Genomic DNA, 10648 nt, shown 5'->3' with positions numbered 1-10648 from the left:
ATAGTCTCACAAACATAACGTTGAGTGACAAAAGTGAGTACATGTTGTGTGATTCCATTTGTATAAAGTTCAAGTCAGACAAGACTGATCTAAGGGGTTAAAAGTCAGGAGGTTAGGCACTCCTGGAGAGGGACAGGAAACAGGTAAGATTCGTGGTTCTGGTAAGGTTTTGTGTTTTGATCTGCCTTCTGATCTCACAGGTGTGTTTGCTTAAGGACAGTTTATTAAATTGTTCATATATGATTCCTGCGCCATTCTATTTGTTGTAGTTCAATTAAAATTCTAAAATTTAAAAACACCACTCTGGGTATATACTGAAAAGGGTTCAAAGCAGGGATTCAAATAGATATTAGTACAGCCTGTGTTTATATCAGCGTTATTCACAATAACCAAAGATGGAAAACACTTAAATGTACATCAACAGATTAATGAAAAAACAAATGTGGTATTTCCATAGGAGGGAATATTATTCACCCTTAAAAAGGAATAACATTCTGATACATGCTACACCAAGGAAGAAACTTGAAAATGTTACACTAAGTGAAATATCAGATGCAAAAGAACATGTAGGTTTCCATTTTTATTTTGTTTTAGTCAATTCTGACTTCTACAACAAAATTCCATGGACTTGGTGGCTTATAAACAACAAGCATTAATTTCTTACATTTCTAGAGGCTAGGAAGTTCAGTGTCAAAATGCTGGAAGATCCAGTGTCTTGATGTTCATAAGACAGTCTTCTTCCTGCTATGTCTACAAATGGCAGAAGGGACAAGGGAGGTCTCTGGAGTCCATCCTTAAAAAAAAAAAAAAAAAAAAGATATATATATATATACACACACACACACATATATATATATTAATTGCAGGATAATTACTTACAATGTTGTGTTGGTTTCTGCCACACTACAATGTGAATCAGCTATAAGTACAGGTATGTCCCCTCCTTCTTGAGCCGCTCTCCCACCCACCCCTATCCTACCCCTTTGGGTCATCACAGAGCACCGGTCTGAGCTCCCTGTGTTATACGGCAACTTCCTACTATCTCACTTACACCTGGCAATGTATATAGTGAAAGTGAAGTCTCTCGGTCGTGTCTGATTTTTTGCGACCTCATGGGCTGCAGCCTACCAGGCTCCTCCGTCCGTGGGATTTTGCAGGCAAGAGTACTGGAGTGGGTTGCCATTTCCTTCTCCAGGGGATTTTCCCGACCCAGGAGTCGTATCCGGGTTTCCGGCATTGCAGGCAGACGCTTTACCGTCTGAGCCACCAGGGAAGCCCTATTTCAGTGCTAATCTCTCAGAGTCTTTTATTTTAATGAGGACACTAACCCAATCCATGAGACTTTGCCCTCATGACCTAATCACCTAAAGTCCCACTTCTTAATATTACCACATTAGGGATGAGAATCTCAACATATGAATGCAGGGTGGGGCACAAAAATCCAGTCTATAGTATATAAGGTACATATCGTTGGAAAATTCATAGACGTAGAAAAGAGAATAGTGTTGACCAGAGGCTAAGGGGAGAGGAATGGGAATTACTGTTGAGACATGGAGATTGGATATGAAATGATAAGGAAGTTCTGGAGACTGGTAGTGGTGATGTTTGCACAATAATGTGAATATACTTAATGCCACTGAATTGAACATCTAAAAATGGTTGAAATAGTACATTTGTATTATGTGTATTTTACCAAAATCAAAAAAAGAATAGAAGCACATGTTTTTCTTTCCTTTCAGTGGGAACTTGCCACCCTGTCCACAGGATCCTCCAGACAAACCTCCACAGTTGCTTCTTTTCAAGGCCACCACAGTTTCCATCCTGAGGATCTATCCCTGGGATCTCCTTCGTTCTCTGACCAACTTCTTTACCTTGAGCCCACATGCTCAAATTTTCCTGAGCTGGTTCTATTTCACCTACAGGAGTAGAAGAAAGTATCTTGAGAGGAATCTACTTGTTTAAAATAATCAGGTGATTGGAGTTATTGACCACTCTACAAGAATATCTTACAAATATTACATCATTCCCAGACCAGTATTCTAAAATATACTTCTCTGAATGAAAACCTTGGTAATACAGAGGTAATTGATTGTTTCTCTGAGAAGAATACAATCCACTGAGCAAAAACCTCAACATTTATTTATGGCTCAGACAGTAAAGAATTTACCTGCAATGCAGGAGACCAGAGTTTGATGTAAGAGACCAGAGTTTGATCCCTGGGTCAGGAAGATCCTCTGGAGTAGGGAGTAGCTGCCCACTCCAGTATTCTTGCCTGGATAATCCCATGGACAGAGGAGCCTGGAAGGCTACAGTCCATGGGGTCGCAAAGAGTCAGACACAACTGAGCCACTAACACTTTCACTTGCATTTGTGAACTGACCTAAGACTAAAATTAAATGGTCAGACTCACAAAAGAATAATCTGGAAACGAGAGAAAACATTTTAAGTCACTTTATTTTCAAATAATACCAAAACATCTGTTCAATTGAACTAACTCTTCATTTCTTTCTTATCTACATAATGGCAAAAGTTTGACTGAATTTTTCATTGAGTTTATTAATATTTTCACTGAATTTCCAGGTGTTTGCTTTCACATAGTGGTGTCACTATATATCTTTATTTTTTCCTTACACTATAATTCCTATGTATAGTTTATTGTTAGGAGATAGCTGCAGGGCAGGACAGATATTAAAACTATATAGGATCTCATAAGATGTGAAGCTGAATATCTTTTTTTAGATCAAGTAACCTTTTTATAGCTTTGGGGAAAACATGGATAGTACTCCAGTGTGTGCGTGTGCGTGTGTGTGTGTGTACATAGACAAAGAATTCTTCTATATTGAGGATGAGCAAAATCTTATGTCAACCACTGAAAGAAAACCCTAAAAGTTTTTTTTTAATTATAAAGATTTTCAAAGGTTCTTCACAAATATACATATCAGCCCAAGTCTTCCATTACCTCAGAGGAATTAGTATAAAATGTTGGTTAAAAAGACAGAGTTTTACTGTTTTCTCTGACATTCTCCTAGTTTTCCTCAGTTTTCTCATCTGTATTACAGGGATAAAAATCACACCTTGGGACCTCGCTGGAGGTAAAGTGGTTAAGAATTCACCTTCCAATGCAGGGGTCGTGGATTTAATCCCTGGTCAGAGAGCTAAGATCCCACAAACGTTGTGGCCAAAAAAACCAAAACACACAACAGAAGCAATATTATAACAAATTCAATAAAGACTGCAAAAATGATAAACATCAAAAAGAAATCGCATCTTCCTTCTGAGATGTTGGGTGAGAAAGGACTTAGCACAGTGACACGCTCAATTAGTGTTAATGCTCACAAGAAGAGGCAGAAAATTGGGTTTTTTAAATTATGAAATAATTTTCAAAATGCAAATATCCAAATACATGGTGATACTTGAATTTTAATGTTGCTTTAGTAAGAAACATTTCATAGGTAAATTGTGACTTGTTCAAAGAAGAGCATGGAGGACAAGTTGGTTTGAACAGAACAAAAGGGGAAGATATAGTCACAGCAGGGATGTGGTCAGACAGGGAGGCAGAGCCCAGAGCCAACAATTTTATTTTGTTTAGTTTAGGGAGCAAATGAGGTATTTGGGAAAGCATGAACCTGATAGAGTTTTGTTAATACCACTACACTATCCTACTATTCTGTTTCTTTTAAAATGATAAAATTCTCTGATGTAATTTTGATGACAATACTTCACTTGAGTTAACTCATGGACTTAGATGGTGCTATTGGTAAAGAATCTGCCTGCCAATGCAGGAGAAATAAGAGATGCAGGTTCAGTCCTTGGATGGGGAAGATCCCCAGGAGGAGGAAATGGCAACCCACTCCAGTATTCTGCCTGGAGAATCCCATGGACAGAGGAACCTGGTGGGCTACAGTCCATGGGGTCACAAAGAGTCGGACATAACTGAAGTGACTTAGCAGGCACAGTCATGAACCTCTTTTCTCCTTTGTTGCTGCTGGTGACTCAGTTGCTCAACTATTAACAGTTGTTAGTAGAATCCTTTTTTTTTAACCTTTTTAAAAAAAGGTTTCAATTCTTAGTTTTATCTTCTTATGGTTCAACTGGATAGCAAGAACTTGCCTGTGGGTAAGAGACAAAATGTCTTTCCTCAAACTAAATCTCTAAGATTCAGGTTCCTAAGTGTCATGGAGGTTCCAGTTCCTTCGTTTAAGACCTATAAAATCTCTACCCTCCACTGGAGCAACTCTTTCTATGAGAATGTCTCTGGTTACTTGGTTCTCACCCCTCCTGTTTCCTAGAACAAAGAACTCTGTGATTCACAGGCAAACATGTGTCCTTTTGTCCAGCTCTCAACTTCTAAGTCTGTTATTTTACTACACAAGAAGAAATTGTTCTAAATTAAACCAAGACTGGCTTGTCAGAATCCTGCCTGGTTGTGTTTCTAATGGCCTCCAGACTAACAATCAGCATGCAGATGGCTCAATATGTTTCTCAGTAGCTTGAAGCACGTTAATTTCTTGTTGTTGTTGAAAAACTAGACCTTTGCCTGAGTTTTTTTCCCCTAGCCCACATCTTCAAAAGCTCCAAAAAATGTACCCTTTGGAAGTGTATATGTTATATTGCTCTTTCTTCATAACTGGAGTTTTAGTTTTCAAATAGCTCAAACAATAATAAAAAATTTGTTTTAAATAAACAACCAAACTTTTGTTCTATATCTCCATCACCCAAGTGAGCACAGTATCTTAAAGTTTAGGCAATGTCTTTAACTTAATGATAACTCTAAGTATCCTAAACTGAATTTTTATATAAGCTCTTGCTTGATCTATTTAGCTTCCTGAATTAATCTTTCTTTTCTAATTAACAAAAAAGAAAATTCTTGTAAATACTTCACAGTTATATATAAGGTTAAAAGTAGAGACATTTTCCTCACCACCAATCTCACAGCTCAGACATAACTCTTTTAAAAATTACTTGGTATTGTTACAGATCTTTATCTGTGCACATAATCAGAATATAAGGATATGTTCATTACAAATGTGTTTATCTTTCCTATTTGTCCTTCCTATATCCCATTCCTATCCCCTGCCAACCAATTCAGCCAGTTATGCATATGCATACCCAAGAACAATATGAAAAGGCAAAAAGATAGGACACTGAAAGATGAACTCCCCAGGTCGGTAGGTGCCCAGTATGCTACTGGAGAAGAGTGGAGAAATAACTCCAGAAAGAATGAAGAGACAGAGCAAAAGCAAAAACAACACACAGTTGTGAATGTGACTGGTGGAAGTAAAGCCCGATGCTGTAAAGAACAATATTGCATAGGTACCCAGAATATTAGGTCCATGAATCAAGGTATATTGAAAGTAGTCAAACAGGAGATGGTAAGAGTGAACACCAACATTTTAGGAATCAGTGAACTAAAATGGAATGGAATGGGTGAATTTAACTCAGATGAACATTATATATACTACTGTAGGTAAGAATACTTTAGAAGATATGGAGTAACCACCTTAGTCAACAAAAGAGTCCAAAATGCAATTTATGGGTGCAATCTCAAAAACAACAGAATGATCTCTGTTTGTTTCTAAGGCAAACCATTCTGTATCACAGTAATCCAAGTCTATGCCCTGACCAGTAATGCTGAAGAAGCTGAACTTGAATGGTTCTATGAAGACCTACAGGAACTTTTAGAACCCCAAAATGATGACCCTTTCATCATAGGAGACTGGAATGCAAAAGTAGGAAGTCAAGAGATACCTAGAGTGACACGCAAATTTGTCCGTGGAGTAAAAATGAAGCAGGGCAAAGACTAACAGAATTTTGCCAAGAGAACACACTGGTCATAGCAAACACCCTCTTCCAACAATACAAGAGAAGACTCTACACATGGACATCAACAGATGGTCAATACTGAAATCAGATTGATTATAGTCTCTGCAGCCAAAGATGGAGAAGCTCTGTACAGTCAGCAAAAACAAGTCCAGGAGCTGACTGTGGCTCAGATCATGAACTCCTTATTGCCAAATTCAGACTTAAATTGAAGAAAGTAGGGAAAACCACTAGACTATTAAGGTGTGACCTAAATCAAATCCCTTACAATTATACAGTTCAGTTCAGTTGCTCAGTCATATCTGACTCTTTGTGAGCCCATGAACTGCAGCACACCAGGCCTCCCTGTCCATCACCAACTCCCAGAGCCCACGCAAACCCATGTTCATTGTGTCAGTGATGCCATCCAACCATCTCATCCTTTGTCATCCCCTTTTCCTCCTGCCCTCAATCTTTCCCAGCATTGGGGTCTTTTCAAATGAGTCAGCTCTTCGCATCAGGTGGCCAAAGTATTGGAGTTTCAGCTTCAAAATCAGTCCTACCAATGAACACCCAGGACTGATCTCCTTTAGGATGGACTGGTTGGACCTCCTTGCAGTCCAAAGGACTCTCAAGAGTCTTCTCCAACACCACAGTTCAAAGCATCAATTCTTTGGCACTGAGCTTTCTTGACAGTCCAACTCTCACATCCATACATGACCACTGGAAAAACCATAGCCTTAACTAGAAGGACCTTTGTTGACAAAGTAATGTCTCTGCTTTTTAATAAGCTGTCTAGGTTTGTCATACCTTTACTTCCAAGGAGCAAGTATCTTAATTTCATGGCTGCAATCACCATCTACAGTGATTTTGGAGTCCAGAAAAATAAAGTCAGCCACTGTTTCCGCTGTTTTCCCATCTATTTGCCATGAAGTGATGGGACAGGATGCCATGATCTTAGTTTTCTGAATGTTGAGCTTTAAGCCAAAATTTTCACTCTCCTCTTTCACTTTCATCAAGAGGCTTTTTAGTTCTTCTTCACTTTCTGCCATATGGGTGGTATCATCTGCATATCTGAGGTTATTGATATTTCTCCCGGCAATCTTGATTCCAGTTTGTGCTTCCTCCAGCCCAGCATTTCTCATGATGCACTCTGCATATAAGTTAAATAAGCAGGGTGACAATATACCGCCTTGACATACTCCTTTTCCTATTTGGAACCAGTCTGTTGTTCCATGTCCAGTTCTAACTGTTGCTTCCTGACCTGTGTACAGGTTTCTCAAGAGGCAGGTCAGGTGGTCTGGTATTCCCATCTCTTTCAGAATTTTCCACAGTTTATTGTGATCCACACAGTCAAAGGCTTTAGCATAGTAAATAAAGCAGAAATAGATGTTTTTCTGGAACTCTCTTGCTTTTTTGACGATCCAGCAGATGTTGGCAATTTGGTCTCTGGTTCCTCTTCCTTTTCTAAAACCAGCTTGAACATTTGGAAGTTCACGGTTCATGTATTGCTGAAGCCTGGCTTGGAGAATTTTGAGCATTACTTAACTAGCATGTGAGATGAGTGCAATTGTGTGGAAGTTTGAGCATTCTTTGTTATTGTCTTTCTTTGGGATTGGAATGAAAACTGACATTTTCCAGTCCTGTGGCCACTGCTGAGTTTTCCAAATTTGCTGGCATCTTGAGTGCAGCACTTTCACAGCATCATCTTCAAGATTTGAAATAGCTCCACTGGAATTCCATCACCTCCACTAGCTTTGTTCCTAATGATGCTTCCTAAGGCCCACTTGACTCCACATTCCAGGATGTCTGGCTTGGCGGCTGCGACGGACAGTGCAAAAGCATGGCCAAGAGGAACTACCCCACATCCAAGGTCAGGGGCAGCTGCCAGGAGGAGCTACCCCATGTACAAGGTCAGGGGTGGCGGCCCGGAGGAGCTACCCCACATCCGAGGTCATGGGCGGGTGGCTGGGAGGAGCTACCCCATGTCCAAGATAAGGAGCAGGCTGTGCTTTGCTAGAGCAGCTGTGAAGAGATAGCCCGCGTCCAAGGTAAGAGAAATCCAAGTAAGACAGTAGGCACTGAGAGACAGCATCAGAGGGCCGACAGAGGGAAACCACAATCACAGACAACTAGCCAATCTGATCACATGGACCACAACCTTGTCTAATTCAGTGAAACTAAGCCATGCCTTGTGGGGCCACCCAAGACAGATGGGTCATGATGGAGAGGTCTGACAGAATGTGGTCCACTGGAGAAGAGAATGGCAAACCACCTCAGCACTCTTTCCTTGAGAACCCCATGAACAGCATGAAAAAGAAAAAAAGATAGGACACTTAAAGATGAACTCCCCAGGTCAGTAGGTGCCCAATATGCTACTGGTGATCAGTGGAGAAATAACTCCACAAAGAATGAAGGGATGGAGCCAAAGCAAAAACAACACCCAGTTGTGGATGGGACTGGTGATAGAAGCAATGTTTGATGCTGTAAAGAGCAATATTGCATAGGAACCTGGAATGTTAGGTCCATGAATCAAGGCAAATTGGAAGTGGTCAAACAAGAGTAGACATCAACATTCTAGGAATCAGCAAACTAAAATGGACTGAACTGGGTGAATTTAACTCAGATGACCATTATATCTACTACTGTGGGCAGGAATCCCTTAGAAGAAGTGGAGTAGCCATCATGGTCAACAAAAGAGTCCAAAATGCAGTACTTGGATGCAATCTCAAAAATGTAGAATGATCTCTGTTAGTTTCCAAGGCAAACCATTCAATATCATGGTAATCCAAGTCTATGCCTCGACCAGTAATGCTGAAGAAGCTAAAGTTGAACAGTTCTATGAAGACCTACAAGACCTTCTAGAATTAACACCCAAAAAGGATGTCCTTTTCATTATAGGGAACTATAATGCAAAAGTTGGAAGTCAAGAAACACCTGGAGTAATAAGCAAATTTGGCCTTGGAGTACAGAATGAAGCAGGGCAAAGGCTAATAGAGTTCTGCTAAGAGAACACACTGGTCATAGCAAACACCCTCTTCCAACAATACAAAAGAAGACTACACATGGACATAACTAGATGGTCAACAATTATACAGTGGAAGTGACAAATAGATTTAAGGGATTAGATCTGCTAGACAGAGTGCCTGAAGAACTATGGATGGAAGTTCATAACATTGTACAGAAGGTGGTGATCAAGACCAGCCCCAAGGAAAAGGAATGCAAAAAGGCAAAATGGTTATCTGAGGAGGCCTTGCAAATAGCTGAGAAAAGAAGAGTAGCAAAAGGCAAAGGAGAAAAGGAAAGATGTACCCATTTGAATGCAGAGTTCCAAAGAATAGCAAGGACAGATAAGAAAGCCTTCCTCAGTGATCAATGCAAAGAAATAAAAGAAAACAATAGAATGGGAAAGACTAGTGATCTCTTTAAGAAAATTAGAGATACCTAAATTTCCTAAATGTTTCTAAGGGAACATTTCATGCAAAGATGGGCACGATAAAGGACAGAAATTGTATGGACCTAACAGAAGGAGAAGATATTAAGAACAGGTGGCAAGAATACACAGAAGAACTGTACAAAAAATATCTGCATGACCCAGATAAGCACGATGGTGTGATCACTCACCTAGAGCCAGACATACTAGAATGTGAAGTCAAGTGGGCCTTAGGAAACATCACTAGGAACAAAGTGGAGGTGATGGAATTCCAGTTGAGCTATTTCAAATCCTAGAAGATGATGCTGTGAAAATGCTGCACTCAGTATGCCAGCAAATTTGGAAAACCCAGCAGTGGCCACAGGATTGGAAAGGTTCAATTTTCATTTCAGTCCCAAAGAAAGGCGATGCCAAAGAATGTTCAAACTACTGCACAACTGCACTCATCTGACACACTAGCAAAGTAATGCTCAAAATTATCCAAGCCAGACTTCAACAGTACATGAACCGTGAACTTCCAGATGTTCAAGCTGGTTTTAGAAAAGGAAGAGGAACCAGAGATCAAATTGCCAACATCTGCTGGGTCACTGAAAAAGCAAGGGAGTTCCAGAAAAACATCTACTTCTGCTTTATTGACTACACCAAAGCCTTTGACTGCGTGGATCACAACAAACTGTGGAAAATTCTTCAAGAGATGGGAATACCAGGCCACCTTATCTGCCTCCCAAGAAATCTGTATGCAGGTCAGGAAGCAACAGTTAGAACTGGACATGGAACAACAGACTGGTTCCAAATAGGAAAAGGAGTATGTCAAGGTTCTATATTGTCACCCTGCTTATTTAACTTATATGCAGAGTACATCATGAGAAACACTGGGCTGGAGGAAGCACAAGCTGGAATCAAGATTGCTGGGAGAAATATCAATAACCTCAGATATGCAGATGATTCCACCCTTATGGCAGAAAGTGAAGAAGAACTAAAGAGCCTGTTGATGAAAGTGAAAGAGGAGAGTGAAAAAGCTGGCTTAAAACTCAACATTTGAAAACTAAGATCATGCCATCTGGTCCCATTATTTCATGACAAATAGATGGGGAAACAATGGAAACAGTGAAAGACTTTATTTTGGGGGTCTCCAAAATCACTGCAGATGGTGACTGCAGTCATGAAATTAAAAGATTCTTGCTCCTTGGAAGTAAAGTTATGACAAACCTAGACAGCATATTAAAAAGCAGAGACATTACTGTGCCAACAAAGGTCCATCTAGTCAAACCATGGTTTTTCCAGTGGTCAAATATGGATGTGAGAGTTGGATTATAAAGAAAGCTGAGCACTGAAGAATTGAACCTTTTAACTGTGGTGTTGGAGAAGACTCTTGAGAGTCCCTTGGACTGCAAGGAGATCCAACCAGATAATCCT

The 10648-nt window shown here is 40.0% G+C and overlaps 1 long non-coding RNA gene across 1 annotated transcript; it reads right to left on the bottom strand.

Moving 5' to 3' along the window:
• Window positions 1–566: 566 nt before the first annotated feature.
• Window positions 567–1278, bottom strand: LOC147359332 (uncharacterized). Its single transcript, XR_015140251.1, has 2 exons — window positions 1052–1278; window positions 567–793 (listed from the first exon to the last, which is right to left on the bottom strand). It is a non-coding gene; the product is annotated as an uncharacterized LOC147359332 (long non-coding RNA).
• Between the last annotated feature and the right edge of the window lie 9370 nt (window positions 1279–10648).

Source organism: Bos grunniens, chromosome 14 (genome assembly GCF_055505025.1).
Source record: "Bos grunniens cultivar Pamir isolate PY7600 chromosome 14, Bosgru_T2T1.0, whole genome shotgun sequence".
Lineage (NCBI taxonomy): Eukaryota > Metazoa > Chordata > Mammalia > Artiodactyla > Bovidae > Bos > Bos grunniens.
The sequence above is the reverse complement of the archived record's forward strand: the minus strand, read 5'-3'. Positions and strand labels throughout refer to the sequence as shown.